This window comes from Eurosta solidaginis, chromosome 5 (assembly GCF_040869045.1).
Source record: "Eurosta solidaginis isolate ZX-2024a chromosome 5, ASM4086904v1, whole genome shotgun sequence".
Taxonomy (NCBI): domain Eukaryota; kingdom Metazoa; phylum Arthropoda; class Insecta; order Diptera; family Tephritidae; genus Eurosta; species Eurosta solidaginis.
Window position 1 is genome coordinate 109,587,190 of NC_090323.1, and position 16,970 is coordinate 109,604,159.

The 16,970-nt window shown below is 34.9% G+C and overlaps 1 protein-coding gene and 1 long non-coding RNA gene across 8 annotated transcripts in view; both read left to right on the forward strand.

Annotated features, from left to right (window-relative positions):
- The window catches only part of LOC137233476 (uncharacterized), an 807,788-nt gene that overhangs the window by 246,815 nt on the left and 544,003 nt on the right, over window positions 1-16,970 (forward strand). The window lies entirely within an intron of this gene.
- On the forward strand, window positions 954-5,961 carry LOC137233480 (uncharacterized). 3 transcript variants are annotated; one of them, XR_010947483.1, is made up of 5 exons: window positions 954-4,292; window positions 4,346-4,461; window positions 4,530-4,733; window positions 4,851-5,292; window positions 5,363-5,961. It is a non-coding gene; the product is annotated as an uncharacterized lncRNA (long non-coding RNA). The 3 variants fall into 3 exon arrangements; XR_010947484.1 differs by having other exon boundaries at window positions 954-4,106; window positions 4,165-4,461; XR_010947482.1 differs by having other exon boundaries at window positions 954-4,461.

Sequence of the window (16,970 nt, forward strand, 5' to 3'; positions counted from 1 at the left end):
TGTTGTAGAAGACGACTTCCCAATACCATGCGATGAAATTATAGGTTTAGACTTTATATATGAAGCCATTTTTATAGCAAACACAATTACAAATAAAGACCAAACTTTCGTCCGATTTATCAACACAATAAGTAAAAACAACTATTCAAAATTACCAAATTAATACTGAAAATTTAGATGACTATACACTAATTGAAACAAGCACACACAAAAAAAATAGCAATGATACAAAAAATTAAAAGACTAACCAAAAACCTTCCAAAATTTGTCAATTCTCAGCTAACAACACTATGCACAGAATTCATAGACGTATTTGCACTAGAAACGGAACCAAATTCTTCCAACAATTTTTATAAACAAAAACTACACATGAAAGACGACCCCCCAGTTTACATAAAAAACTATAGATTGCCTGAGACACAAAAAGGGGAGACAGGCAAACAGGTTAATAAGCTAATCGAAGATGACATAATAGAACCTTCCATATCAGAATACAACAGCGTTAGAGTTCGCAGGCCTCAAACCTTTCCAAGCATTTCTTTACAAGTTCAAAACTACCCAACGCCAAAAACAGCCGATGAAGTTGAAAGGTTCGTAGCGTTCTGCAACTATTACAGAAGATTTGTACCGAACATCGCAGAATACTCAAGAAAACTAATTAGCCTTTGCAAAAAGAATGTTTCCTTCGAGTGGACGGAAGAATGTCAAAAAGCTTTTGTCTACCTAAAGGAAGCATTAATGAATCCAAAATTTTTGCAATGCCCAGACTTCAGAGAAGAATTGCATAACAACAGACGCTAGTAGGTATGCTTGCGGAGCAGTCCTTAGCCAAGAACACGACGGCAAACAATTACCAATTGCTTACGCTTCTAGGCCTTTCGCAAAAGGTGAAACTAACAAAGCTGGGTCAGTCCAAATGAAATCAACCAGGGTCTACACCTCACCTCCTCAGATTTGCATGAATATTTTTTTACAGAATCTATGGACAAATATAACAACCCGTATTTTTCAGTTTAGCAAAAATCGCTTTATTTATTTTTTTATGAATTTTTATAAATTTTCCGTTTTTAGTCGATTTGCCCCTTTTTATATTCGCGACAAAAAGTACTTTTCAGCAAAAAGGCTGTTATGAACTTATTTTTTAATTAAATGCTGTCAAACTGGCAGTTCTATCTTGAAATTTCACCAGCATTCTGAAAATGAGCTTAAAAATAACAGCGGTCCTGTCTAAATATGTGTTTTCACCCTTTAAAGTTGATATTTAGGATTTTTTTTCTCAGCATGGTCTTCTCCATAAATGGTCAAAACTTTTTTCTAACACCTGGTACAAAGCTAAGGAAGATGTCATTTCAAAGAAAATGGAAAATACTACATAGTGCGAAATAAAATTTGTGGGTATTTGATGGTAAGTGACCTAAAAAAAAGCTTGAATCCTTGCATTTCTTAAAATTGACTCCGTTAATGTTAAGCATTGGTAAGTAATTATTTATATTGACTTATAATTTAAGTCTACAATCAACTCCTTTAAAGTAATTGTAATATATGACAAAATTAATTTTAGTCTTACTTGAATTACTAGTTTTCTCTAATTATGAAGCGCAGTTGAGTTCGCCTAAATACTTGAACATCTATGCAAAATCACACTGTTAACATCTGAAACACCAAAAGTAGTGATAAATCCAATGCCATATACAGGTAGCAGTGAGTTTAAACTTGGCTTCTCCTAGGCCAGGAAGCTTTTAAATTTTTGATACTCTTTTTCGATAGGCTGAATTTCCTTCTCCCTACTTTACTTCTTATTTCGGGTACTTCTAAATTGCAAATTATATTGGTGAAAGATACCCAGCACTTATCCTCTCTTCCACTGTTTCTATGATCTGGCCAAAAAAAAGTATGAGATGGCCAGTGAGGGTGCATGAAATTGATGTAAGCATCTTGATGATCATCACCAATGTATATGACGACTCCTAAGAAGCACTGCCTCTCATACACACTGTAGTGTAAACAATTTAATACCAAATATTTAAATCAGCTAAAACGCTATCCTATATCAAAAATATTCTAAATTTTCATCAACACATAAAAAAGCATTTGATAATTCTTGCTGACATAGCCATTCACACGATCTATTACAGGTGTGTGTACAACACACAACCAAACAAATTTGCATTCAAGCAAATTTTCGAACGTTGCATTTCCCACAAAAGTCACAACTCAACACAGGTAGGTACATATTTTGTATCGAGTTGTATGTAGGTATGTAAGTATGTATGCTTAAGGTAAATACGCATGTAAGTATGTATGCTTAAATGTAAATATGTATGTTAGAATATGTTTAGAATAATTTAGTATAAATAAGCTGACAATATTTGAATAAAGATTCATTCAACAATCGCTCATTGATGTCACAAACAGACAAAACCAACCTCATTGTTTTTCTTATCTTTTACAACACAACTTATGTAGGTATTCGGCTGTAGGCTAGGTAGTATCAGTTCCTGTGTCAAGCTATATCTTAAGGCAAAGACCTCGTCGCTACTCACAAGCTTTGCTGCTATTTCAGTCTTTGATATAGGTTGAAAAAAATGAAAAGATCTTGTTCCAGGTACTGTTTTGAAATCTGAAAAACGTTGATCCAATCTGGTTTTTAAATTTTCTACGACGGTTATATCAATAAATTGAAAATTTATTTTTGAGAACTGTTGCTCGCAAAATTTGAACATTTCTTTTGGTGTGCAAAAACAATTGTAAATATAACAAAGTTTTCTTGGTTGAAGATTTTTGTATGGAGCCCAAGAAACTTGTGTATGCTACCAAAGTTCTTAGACAATTTTATACTCTACAAAGGAAAACAAAGCTTTGCTAATTTTTTACCTAAGCCCTTTGGCTTACAAAAATCGGGGCTGATTTAACTAAGTTTTCCTAGGTATTTTTTTTATATGAACTTTAAAGACTTGGTGTAAATCAATAAGGCTCTTGGGAAACAAATATTAGTTAATCTGTCAAAGTTATTTTGTGTAAAACGTGCTAGCACCGATTAAATTTCAATTCAACAAAGTGCTTAGGAATCCTAACAGTAATAACTTGGGTGTCTTGTGTCATCACCCAAGCACTTTGTTAGCTGAGCAATGTTTACAATGTTAGCTTAGGTAACTTGTTCAAACACCTAAGAAACTTGGTTAACCTAACAAAGTTGATACTTACTTTTACGAAGTTATCTTTGGTAATTTGCAATAAGACCTTGGAAACTTCGTTAAACTACCTAAGAACCTTTTATTTTTACCAAGTTATCTTAGGTAACTTGCAGTATTACCTAAGAAACTTGTTTAGTCTAACAAAGTATTTGTAAAGTTTCAAATTAGGTGAAGATCACGCCATTTTTGTTCATTCTGTGTTTCCAATTCAAAGTCAAAAGTAACAACGCGGCAAATTTACAAATTCTTAGTAGTTTTTCTTATAAATAAAAAAAAATTCTTAGCAATTCTGGACACCAGGTAAGCGAACAAATGATTCAGACATCTTAAATATCAATGTATAAAGCCTCCCCAATTTTTATTAAGGTTAATCGGAGTATTTGAATTGTTGCTTGCGGTCCATATCAATTGGCGTTCCAAAAATTTCAACACTTAGCGGCTAAACGGGTAATTATACAAACTTAAGCGTGGGTAATAGAAATAAAAGTTATAAATATCTAGAAGATTTTAAAATGTTATGCTTTATTTGTAAAAAAGATTTCGAAACCGTAAAAAGTTTAATAAGTCACCTTAAAATAATTCATTGTGCTCATAAAAGTCAATACATCTACGCAATACATATAAGCAGCACCATCAGCGAATTTCGAGAGGGAGAGGGTGATAATTACTGCTTACTTCAAAACGTGGTATATGTTCCTTCACAAGACGAGCATTTAATACAACAAGAACAAGAACAACAGCATTTAATAACACAACCTGAAGCGGTACAACCAACCGCTGTTTTTCCACAAAGTCTTGAACTTACTCCAGAAAACCAAATGAGACTAGATACACAAATTGACGATGACCCTTTGGCCATTCGGTTGAAATCATGGAACTTATTTGACGGGCTCATACGTTTTTAACGTGAAAGTATAGGTTTCTCTTTTTCCGCAAATATTGTGTATTGAGTATTGTGTTTTTCTCCCAGTAAAAGGTATAACAATCGAAGGCCTCAAATATGTTAAGACCAGGCATTTAGACGAAATTTACGGTGGAGAGAAAATTAATGAGAAAATAATATTAGAACATAAGGTTTCGTGTTGGCAAAACGAGCAAGTATGAAACTTTCTATGTAAAATAATCCAGAAAAAAAAAATCGTTATTTTTAGGGCATTTACAATTTACGTTCACAGCAGGAGGCAAAGGCTTGCAGAGAAAGTATAGGTTTCCAAACTGAAGGACTAACAATTAACGGGAGCTCAGACGAAGCCATGAATTTAAGAAGGTATAATCGTAATGCTCCAATAAGAGTTACGGAAAATGATGATGATGATATTGTATATATATTTTCAGCCCTACAGTGTTCATAGCATTTTGATGATCACGGAAAAAGGCATTTGTAAACTTTATAAGGACACTAAAATGCTTTCGCCGCAAGCACGAACGTATATTGTTCACAACGTTATTGAAAACATAGGAAACGGTCATAAGCTCAGCGTTAAGAATTGCGAAGATATAGCGGATGAAATAATATCCCTATTTCCTACAGAATGCCGTGTAAGTACGAATGTTCATCCTTATGTGGTTATATAATTTGTCGAATACCCAACTTTAATACCTTATAGAAATCTGATATAAGAAATGTTTCTAAAGAATTTCAATTTTTTATTTCAGGAAACATATTTTACACAAAAGAATAAAAAAGTGTCACTGAAAGGCAAGATTTGGGACAGGTATCAAGGCCGTAAAAGAGTCGCTTCAAAGATTTTCAATAATTCCAATTCCATTACAACAAATAGTATTGCAAATGTTAACTACGAGAAAGTATGTGCTGATCTCAAACATATAAGAGATTGGGAAACCGTACTAAAAAAATGGAAAGGAACGGTTCCATATAGAACAACCCGTTTGTTTACTTTCGATCAAATTTTAGATGAGTGGCCATATACAAATATTCAAAAGCTCCCGAATTAGTATGATTAGTATGAGCTAAATTTTTCCAAATGGGACAATTTATGCTTAATTGCTTCGAATCTTTTTGAAACAAGGATTAAGGACCCGTAATCCAAGCTCCTCAAGAAACGCGTATTTGAACAGAGAGACATTTTAAATACAGGTACAGACAAAGTTTAAAGTACCTACATTCCAATTTGCCGAATACTTAATTAAATTTCTATACTTGTTAGACAATTTCAACGTATATGTAATAATGCTGTTGCATTAAATTTAATTGCCAACTGGAAAAGTTGTAAATGGGCGTCGCACAAAGTTTACAATTATGGATTCGCAAAATGCTTTCACAGTAAAAGTCAGGCAACCAAGTGAAGTTGATGCAGTAATTGCAGAGAAGAGGACAAACTGTTTTGAAAATAATTCAACTCTGCAACCATTCGTTATTGTTGTGGGTGACGAGTTTAATTTTAAAGATTTTTATGTTGTGTTAGATGGAATTAAGTACGCATTTAAATCTTATATAGAAGCGGTTCAGTATTGCTATAAGTTAATATTTGTACTAAATTCAAAATATCCTGATGAGAGCACAAGTGTATGGACGTTCATGAAAAGATATTTATTTAATATAAAAAAGAAGTCTGCATTGCCAATAATTGATACTACAATGAGATTAACAATTTGAAAATTTCAGAATCCGATAATCACAATTCATTCAATATCAAGATAATATTAATACTAGCTGTTAAGGGCACTTTTTCAACTATACACGGCTAAAATTTTGACCTTAAATTTTAAACCCCAGCCAACATCTTTTCCTTTCACCAATTTTCATGAAAACTAGTCTAGTTTAAATTTTAAACCAAATTTGGTTTGGTCATACATATATGTATTGCGAAAAAGTTTAAAATTTAGGATACAAATTTTAACCGTCTACCGTGTACCTTTATTTCCTACAGAATTGAAATCTCTATTTTAATTTTTCTTTAATATTATCTGATGTTTAACTATAAAAGGGTTATAAAAATCAGAAATTAAAAATGTTTCTAAAATATTTAAATTTTTTATTATTTTATTTGCATGCAGGATACATATTTTTTAGGATAAGGCAGTGATAATCTACTGGGATAGGTTGATGTTTACTGCGATATCGACAATTTGCGAATTACCAAAGTTTTTTTTGTAGAATAACACCTAAGTTATATTAGTTAGAACAACCAGGAAACTTGTGCAAACTGCAAAAGCGATTTGGTTGAATATTACACAAGTTTCAGAGGTTAAGCTACCGAAGTATTTTCGTTGAAATTTACCTAAGTTGTAGGGTTTAAATTTATCAAGAAACTTCGTAACAAAATAGCAAAACATACCATACTTCGTTAAATTTACCCAAGAAGAAAGCTTGCAAAGCTTTAACTAAGTTTTTTTTGCTAAGATACAAAAAAACTTAGTAGGCTAATTTTCCCTAAGTTCCTGGTTACGATACATGCGATTCTTGGTTAATTTTACAATAGTTTTTCTATGTGTGTATATGTCCTTTGAAGATTGGCTCTAGTGACTGAACGCTTCACTGAGCCACCTATACCACCAGGGCCGTAGAGAGAAAGTCCGGGCCCGGGACTAAACAATTTACGGGCCCTCTATAAAAAACCCACTATTACATTTCATTAACTTGAATTAATGACGTCTCATTCATTAATTATTACACTGCGTTACAAAAACGATCTTTAGTTCTGTCCCGTGAACCAAATATACTTTTTCGGAAAGGTGAGAAAAAATAAAAATACACGTGTATCCACGTGAAAACCGCCTTACAAACAGGCATAACTTCAACACATAACTACACACGAATATGTAATGTGTGGAAGATAATATATGCGAAGAAGGCAATTGGGAAAAACTTTACAACAACTAAGGCATGACGTAGCTGCGTTTTTATGCGTTTATAACCATTTCAACTATCGTAGGAGTGCGGGTTCGACTCCCACTCCCGGGAGAAAAGGCTTTGAAGAGATTTACAAGGTATAATCGAAACAGCTGTCGCCTTGTACGTCCTGATGTCACGTTGTTTAAATTTTTCCCAAATTATTAAATAAATTATAAAATTAAAAATTGCTTGAAATAAATGTTTTCATACATTTAAAGCGATACGGGCAATCCCCGGTTAACTCATATAAGTAGACAACATTTGGTTAATTCGTTGTAGTTCTATAAATAGAACAAAAACAACAACAAATACCAAGTTTCTCTGAAAACCGCCTTACATACAGGCATAACTGCAACACATAACTACATACGAATTATGTAATGTGTGGAAGATAATATATGCGAAGAAGGCAATTGGTAAAAACTTTACAACAACTCAGGCATGACGTAGATGAATGCTTTTATAACCGTTTCAACTATCGTAGGAGTGCGGGTTCGACTCCCACTCCCGGTAGAAAAGGCTTTGAAGAGATTTACAAGGTATAATCGAAACCGCTGTCGCCTTGTCCGTCCTGATTTCACGTTGTTTAAATTTTTCCCAAATTATTAAATAAATTATAAAATTAAAAATTGCTTGAAATAAATGTTTTCATACATTTAAAGCGATACGGGCAATCCCCGGTTAACTCATATAAGTAGACAACATTTGGTTAATTCGTTGTAGTTCTATAAATAGAACAAAAACAACAACAAATACCAAGTTTCTCTGAAAACCGCCTTACATACAGGCATAACTGCAACACATAACTACATACGAATTATGTAATGTGTGGAAGATAATATATGCGAAGAAGGCAATTGGGAAAAACTTTACACCAACTAAGGCATGACGTAGCTGAATGCGTTTATAACCATTTCAATTATCGTAGGAGTGCGGGTTCGACTCCCACTGCCGGGAGAAAAGGCTTTGAAGAGATTTACAAGGTATAATCGAAACAGCTGTCGCCTTGTCCGTCCTGATGTCACGTTGTTTAAATTTTTCCCAAATTATTAAATAAAAAAAACAAAATGATTGCTGAGAACAAAGGAGCTATCAGATTCTCTGTAGTACAGGGTGGCCGATGAATTTTGCTACATTAAGAATTTTTTTTTCAGTGTATGGAATTCATTTTTCTTTTATTTATGTTAAAGCTCGTTCAATTTTATTAAATATAGCTTAATTAGTTTTAAACATAGTGGACTTTGAATGCCTCCATAAAGCATAAAATTTCGTTTGAAGACAATCTTTCTTTCCTTTGTTTTATATATTGTGTTTGCTTTTTTGAAATAAAAGAATGAGGAATTAATGTTTCTAATTTTTCATTTAAAAGTTTCTTGTATTCTGGAAGTGACAAAACCATTGTCTGCAGCTGGCTTCGATCAGTGTTAGTCCATTGCTTTAATATTATTTGATCTTCATCTTCACAATCTTCGAGTGCTTTTTCTATAAACGCATTTACCCTTTCAGAATTAGGGCATTCGTCACACATTCTTAACATGCATTCTCTTTTTATATCATCGCACATTAACATCAAAGCTAAATCTTTTAGCTTACTTTTATCCAGCGACTTATTAGTAAAGCAGGGTTTTGGTGAATACAACAAACACATACAGAATGAACCCCATTTTGATTCACTGTCACACACCATTTTAGCCTCAGTTCACAAAATTTAGACATTCCGATTTTGAAATTGGGGTACTTGTCTTTAAATGAGGCATAAAGTTCCTCAAGATTACAGAGCATCAACCTCTTTTGCTTTTAAACATTATTTTCAATACTGACTTTATCTTTTGCACCTGGCATTTGCCTACTAAATTCATCGTCCTCATAAAGAGCTTCAACTTTTTCTATTACATCAAGGTGAACCGGGTTACCTTTCTTTGGTTCAGGAAAGCATAGTATTCCTTTTGATTGATGTAACTCTTTTGCCTTTCTTACCGTGTAGTCAGTCGCATTAAATTCATTAACAGTTTTTTTCTTCGACCACGATTGGGGCGGGCGTCAGTGTCAAAATTTTAATTTTTTCTTGATTACTTTTAGTGATTTTCAGTTTTTCTTTTATAGCATCAACAAGGCAATCCAAGTCTTCAGCTTTTTGTGCTATAGTAGATATAGATTCAATTGACGAACATGACGAATCTGATTCTAATTTTTGCTGTGGTAGTTTCAAGACACGGGCAACCTTTGATTTGACTTTTATTTTGAATTCAGTTACTTTTCGCTTTGCATAATTTCACTTTTGATCCCATTGATAATGATTTTATTTTTTATGATTTGTAGGCTCTTCTGATCTAATTTATGCTGGTGCAAATAAAACGATTAATTCACCTTACGCCCGACGTTTCCCTGAATATGTCAGCATCCTCAGGGGCAACACTATTAATTTTCAAATTAAATAAACAAAAAAAAAATTTTATGTTGAAAAGCACATACATATAAATTAACACAGTAGTTTTAAAGTAAACAAAAATTCTACACTTACAACAATATCGGAAAATATTAACATTTACTTATCAGTACCACCTTGTGTGGTAGTTTTTGTCATAACTAATTTGTTTTCTATTTAGACAAAGCATGTATGCTGCGGCAATATTATCGCTATCTTCCTTCTTGTTCATGGTCAAAGTATAAATATTCAGCAAAACGTCGGGCGTAAGGTCAATTAATCGTTTTATTTGCACCAGCATAAATTATATCAGTCTAGCCTACAAATCATAAAAAATAAAAAAAAATTTTTGAACTGATCGCAAAATACCCAACACGATAATGATTTTCATTTTATTGCTGAAACGCCTACCGTTGCCAAACTTGTGTTTAAATCATGCTTTTTTAAAGCTGTGGACGGAGTGTCCAGGTTTCTTTGTTTTACTGGTGTAAGTACACTATTGTCAGTATTTCCAGTATCAAGATTAATGTCATCTTCAATTACTTGTTCATTTTCATCAACATGTGCCACAATGTTTTTCCTACAGTTGTCACAGATCTTTTAACCAGGAATTAAGATAATTCCCCTTTTGTGTTTTACCACTTTTGCAAATTGCAATGAAATTGGCCTTAAAGAAGCTCTGATAATTTTTTTGTGGACTCACAACACTTGAAAATTTTCATAATATTCTGTATAAAACAGAAAGTGGTGGAGACATATGTTAGAACTAGTTGGTAAGTTTTGTGTTAACCTCCAACCAATGAGTTCTTGATTTTCCTCTGACAAATTTAACACTAGCTCATTTTCTTTCTTGTTAGTAAAATCTTGACTGTGACAAGAAGAACTTGTAATCAGGCCCACAGTACATTGTCCCTCAGATACAGATGTCGAACATTCTTCAGAACTCATTTTAAATCAGATCTATTATTCAATTAGGTTTAAACCCTAAAAATATATTAAAAAATGTTTGTAAGTACTTTTGCTTGCTTAACCCAATTCGTTTTAATTAAAAAAACTCATGCTTAGTAATTCTAGCAAAGAGTTTTGATTAATAAGAGCAGAAACTGGTTTTTTTTTTGGGGAAAATGTTGCAAAGTCGTCCAAAAATTGGAATAGCACAAGGTGGCTACACCGCATAAATATATACAAAAAAACTTCTTTAAGATAAAAATTCGGCAAAAATGTTGTTATAGCGATCTCTAGCCAATCGTAGCAAACTGGTGGCTCTTATTAATCAAAACTTATAAATTCATATCCTTTACAATTATTTCACTTACCAACAATTTTGTTATTTAAAATAGAAACACTTTTTATCAATTTTTTGTAGTTACCAAACTCACTTCTGTTAAAATATTGTTTGTTTTACGCAATGCACTCAATGATTGTAACGGTACTCTGCTACCAGCTCCAGCTACAAAATCAAGGTTGCCCCATTGATAAAATTTTTTGAACATAATACCTGATAAAACGCCGATTTTAAAGTATACGACCAAGTATTTTATTTTAGAGTAAAAAACTTGATTAAAAAAATATAATTCAGATGGTAAATAGTTCAAATTCTCAGAGATAGATAAGTTTAAAATTAACAAGCTACAACAGTTACAGTTGAACAATATTCATGTTTTTATAGTTGAACTGCTTTGATGCTTTAACAATACCTTAAAGACCCAAACACATTCGACTTTTGCTTATGTTGCCGATTACAAGAAATCTAACGATTCAAGCCTTTTTTTAGGTCACTTACCATCAAATACCCACAAATTCTATTTTGCACTATGATAGTATTTTCCATTTTCTTTTAAATGACATCTTTCTTAGCTTTGTACCATGTGTTAGAAAAAAGTTTTGGCCATTTATTGAGAAGACCATGCTGAGAAAAAAAATTCTATATATCAACTTTAAAGGGTGAAAACACATATTTAGATAAGACCTATGTTACTTTTAACCTCATTTTCAGAATGCTGCTGAAATTTCAAATTAGAATTGTAAGTTTGACAGCATTTAATTAAAAAATAAGTCCATAACAGGCTTTTTGCTGAAAAGTACCTTTTGTCGCCGAATATAAAAAGTCGCAAATCGACTAAAAATGGAAAATTTATAAAAATTCATAAAAAATTACTAAAGCGATTTTGGCAAAATTGAAAAATACGGGTTGTTATATTTGTCCATAAATGCTGTAAAAAAAATTTCATGAAAATCTGAGGAAGTGGGGTGTAAAAATTTGCTTTCGCTGGTTGATTTCATTTGGACTGACCCAGCTACAATAGAGAAAGAATTAGCAGCAATCCATTGGGCCATAATCTTCTTCAGACCATACGTCTATGGCAGAAAATTCCTAATTCAAAACGACCACCGCCCTTTAACATACCTTTTCTCAATGAAGAGCCCTTCATCTATGTTAACACGAGTAAGAGTCGATTTAGAGGAGTATGATTTTGAAGTGGAGTACATTGCTGGAAAAGAAAACCACGTCGCGGACGCATTGTCTCGCATTAACATAACAAACTTAAAAGAAATGTCAGTGGAGGCAAGCAAAATAATGAAAGTCACAACTAGATCAGCAGCTTAAAATACTAAAGATAATATTAAAAATGAAGAAAGTCACAGAGAACCCCAAAATATACGAAGCGCTAAATAAATTTGAAGTAAAAAGACATGTCAGGCTCGTTTTCGATCCCCCGAAAATATGTTTCAAAAAGGGAAAGAAAATTTGTAGCACTATAAATGCAAGCAACCTAATTGTTGATGATAAAATTGACTTAGGACAATTCTTTATCAGGCTTGAAAAAGAAGCCACCAATTTAAGACTTGTACAAATACAGTTGTCCTTAGGGGACAAATTGTTTAAATATAATTATACTCGAGTAGGCAAATTTATAGAAGTAGGTACCAAGGTTCACAAAAAGTTAACAATAGCACTAACCCCTGAGGTTATATATGTGACAAATCCCGGGAAAATAAAAGATATCATGACGATCATATTAGTCGTGGCCACCCAGGAATAAATTGTATGATAAAGAAAATCAAGCAAAAATATAGCTGGAAAAACCTAAGAAGTGACATAAAGAAATGCGTAAACAACTGCATCCACTGTAAAACGAATAAAGTTAATAAGCACATAAAGGAACCAATGACAATAACGGAGACACCCCCGAAGGCTTTTGATACTGTACAAATCGATACGGTCGGACCATTACCAAAATCGAAAAATGGAAACGAATACGCAATTACCATTATATGCGACCTAACAAAATACCTGGTGGAAATCCCAGTCCCAAGCAAACATGCGATAACAGTTGCTAAAGCTGTATTCGAGCACTTCATTTCGACTTATGGTTGCATGAAAACAATCATAACAGATATGGGAACCGAATACAAAAATAGCTTATTCGAAGAACTGTGCAAACTGCTAAAAATTGAGCATAAAACCTCAACACCATACCATCACCAAACTTTGGGCGCTGCACAGTGTTTCGTGTAGAACAAGCTAGCTAGACAAAAACAAAGTTCTTATTTCAAGAAAAGTGTAATGAGAAATGAAAGAAAACAAACAAAATAACGGGATTTTCGCTTTTTTTTTGATATTTTTGCTCATATGTATTGAGTAATTGAAGTAAGAAGGCAGGAGTGGCCGTAAAATGCATTGATTAATTTGCAAAATTCTTGTTGAATATTAAGCTTCATATTTCTTTTATTTGTACACTTTTATATAATTTTTCTGATGGATTCTAAGCTCGAAGGTAAGTAAAATTTTTAATAGTAAATCTTTCGCAATTAGAGTATTTTCAATATATTTAGCAATCCGTTATTAAGAAGAAAAGGTATTTTTTCTCTATATTTATAACTTTAGGGACAAAAAAGTTACATACATCCGCGGACATCCGGGCTAAATTTTACATATGTTATAGTCGCAAGTATTCTCTAATAGTCGAAAGAAAAAACCATTGCGAATTCTTTGCACATCTATTTTAAATTTTTTTTTTAGTGTTTTTTAGTTTTCTCTACATATAAAATAGGATGTATGTACGTACCAACTCCGACGAGATATTTGAACCTTTAAAGCTGATCCACAAACGGCCAGCAATTCCCAGGTACAGGGAACAAACACGTGGCCATAAAACACACAAAAATAAACGCGCAAGGTCAACAAGAGCACACCAAAAGCAAAAAGGCGAAGATCACTGACTTCTACCTGCCACAACCTACCGCACTAGTCACCAAGGCATAAAAACAGGTACATACAAAGCAATCCTAATGCAGGTATAACCACACAGGAACGCTACACAAAACAACCCCATTTGGGCATCTACGCCAATACCTGAATGTAATATAAATACTGCACAACTGATAACAAATCAGAACGATCAACGACACTTAAGATGGCAGCACAACAATCATCAACTATTCACCCTGTCGGAAAATCAACAACACAAAGCAGTTTAGATATAACCGTACCAAGAACGGAGTTTTTTGACATTTGGGTTCAACATTCGAAGGAAACCAGATATAAAGAATTATTTAGTTTTGTTGTACTTATGTACGATATAAGTGAAGCAGCCGAGTATTCGATAAAAAGTTTAAGCTTACAAATATCGGCACATTCGTCGAAGCTGGATCAAAAGTGGAATACTTCTGGAAGACATAAGGAGCGATTTTTGAATAAAAACTCGGAGTGGCTTCCGGGTCCAGACTTCACATTTACAATAACGGTGGATTTAAAGTTGCCATCATACCAACCAACCACTTCTTCAGTTAACCCCGGCCCCGGAAGACGAAAGAAGGACTTTGTTAGCTGCAGTGAAAAAAGCAAACGGCGTCGAGTGGATGGCCGCTTGCAATCTAGAAGTCCTAGTGAGTTACTTTATGCGGCAGAAGTATCAACGCGTATGTCCGGCAACAGAAATGTTGCTAACATTATAAAAAAAATCACAGGAAACCACTCAAATATCCGGCAAAAAGATGACATGTGAGCCAGATGCAAGATGGCTGAGCAATGTAGAAGCTTTAGCATACGTCGACGACTCATGGGTACAAAACGACTCGGAAGTGGAGCATCAAGGCAGGCCATAAGGTTTATCCATCATTTTATAGTCTAAGAAAAGCTAAGGCAGAATGCTATCCAAATGAAATTGATGTGGCTGAAACACGTGTGGAAATTAAAGTCCAGTCCGTATTAGATAAAACTGTTGAGCGTTTAGTTTTAGCAAATTAAGAAGTCTTTTTGTTAGTTTATTACCCACAAACTTGACGTATACTTTAATCAGCAAGTGGGGTTGCGATGGAAGCTCTGGCCATAGCACATATAAGCAAAAGTTTACATGCAGTTCTGACACTGATGAGTTTTTGTTTATAATTTCTTTCGTTCCTCTTCAATTACAGGATGAAAAAGGTATCATTGTTTGGCAGAATCCTCGACCTTCTTCTACCATGTATTGTCGTCCAATTAAATTTATTTTTTCTAAAGAAACAAAAGATTTTATTGTTTTTGAAACGAACAAAGTTTTAGAGGAAATAAATGCGTTGTTGCCAACAAAGAACATGCTCGAAGAATACGAAGTTTCCGTAAATCACAATATGCTTCTAACAATGATTGACGGAAAAGTTTGCAATGCTTTTACTGAAAGTTCTTCCACACAAAAGTGTTATATTTGTGGTGACACTCCAAAAGATATGAATAATGAGTTACGGGACTTTACGCCTAACCGAGATAATCTTGGTTTTGGTTTGTCTACTCTCCATACATGGATAAGATGTTTTGAATGCTTGCTTCACATAAGTTATCGCCTCGAAGTAAAAAAATGGCAGCTTAGGAATGAGGCAGATAAAGAGAGTGGAAAGCTACTTACTTACTTACTTACTTAATTGGCGCTTAACCGTCTAAACGGTTATGGCCGTCCAACAAGGCGCGCCAGTCGCTCCTTCGCTCCGCCAACCGGCGCCAATTGGTCACACCAAGGGAGTTTAAATCGTTTTCCACCTGGTCCTTCCAACGGAGTGGGGGCCGCCCTCTACCTCTGCTTCCATAGGCGGGTTCCGATAGAAACACTTTCTTGGCCGGAGCATCATCTTTCATTCGCATAACATGGCCTAGCCAGCGCAGCCGCTGCGTTTTAATTCGCTGGACTATGTTGATGTCTGCGTATAGCTCGTACAGCTCATCATTAAATCTTCTTCGGTACTCGCCATCGCCAACGCGTAGAGGTCCATAAATCTTTCGAAGAACTTTTCTCTCGAACACTCCCAAAGCCGCTTCATCTGCTGTTGTCATGGTCCATGCTTCTGCCCATATAGCAGGACGGGTACGATAAGTGACTTGTAGAGTATGATTTTCGTTCGCCGAGAGAGGACCTTACTTTTCAATTGCCTACCTAGTCCAAAGTAGCATTTATTGGCAAGATTGATTCTTCGCTGGATTTCAATGCTGATGTTGTTGCTAATGTTGATGCTGGTTCCCAAATAAACGAAGTCTTTTACTATTTCGAAATTATGGCTGCCAACAGTAGCGTGGTTGCCAAGGCGCATATGCGCTGACTCTTTGCTCGATGACAGCAGGTACTTCGTTTTGTCCTCATTCACCATCAAACCCATCTTTACCGCTTCTTTTTCCAGCTTGGAGTAAGCAGAACTAACAGCGCGGGTGTTTAGGCCGATGATATCAATGTCATCAGCATATGCCAGTAATTGCACGCTTTTATAGTATATTGTTCCAGTGCGGTTAAGTTCTGCAGCTAGTATAATTTTCTCCAGCATCAAATTAAAGCAATCGCACGATAGGGGGTCACCCTGTCTGAAACCTCGTTTAGTTTCGAACGGCTCGGAGAGGTCCTTCCCAATTCTGACTGAGCTGATGGTGTTGCTTAACGTCATTTTGCACAGCCGTATAAGTTTTGCGGGGAAACCAAATTCAGACATAGCGGCATATAGGCAGCTCCTTTTCGTGCTGTCGAAGACGGCTTTAAAGTCGACGAAGAGGTGATGTGTGTCGATTCTCTTTTCACGGGTTTTTTCCAAGATTTGGCGCATTGTGAAAATCTGGTCGATGGTAGATTTACCAGGTCTGAAGCCGCACTGATAAGGTCCAATCAGCCGGTTCACGGTGGGCTTCAATCTTTCGCACAATACACTTGAAAGGACCTTATATGCGATATTAAGAAGGCTGATTCCACGATAGTTGGTGCATTTTGCAGTATCCCCCTTCTTGTGGACTGGGCAAAGAACACTTAGATTCCAACCGTCGGGCATGCTTTCGTCCGCCCATATTTTGCTAAGAAGCTGCTGCATGCGCCTTACCAACTCCTCGCCGCCGAACTTGAATAGCTCCGCAGGCAATCCATCAGCGCCCACGGCCTTGTTGTTTTTCAATCTGGTTATTGCTATTCTAACTTCGTCATAATCGGGCGGGGGGACATATATTCCATCATCATCGATTGCGGGATCGGGTTCTTCATCTCTGCGC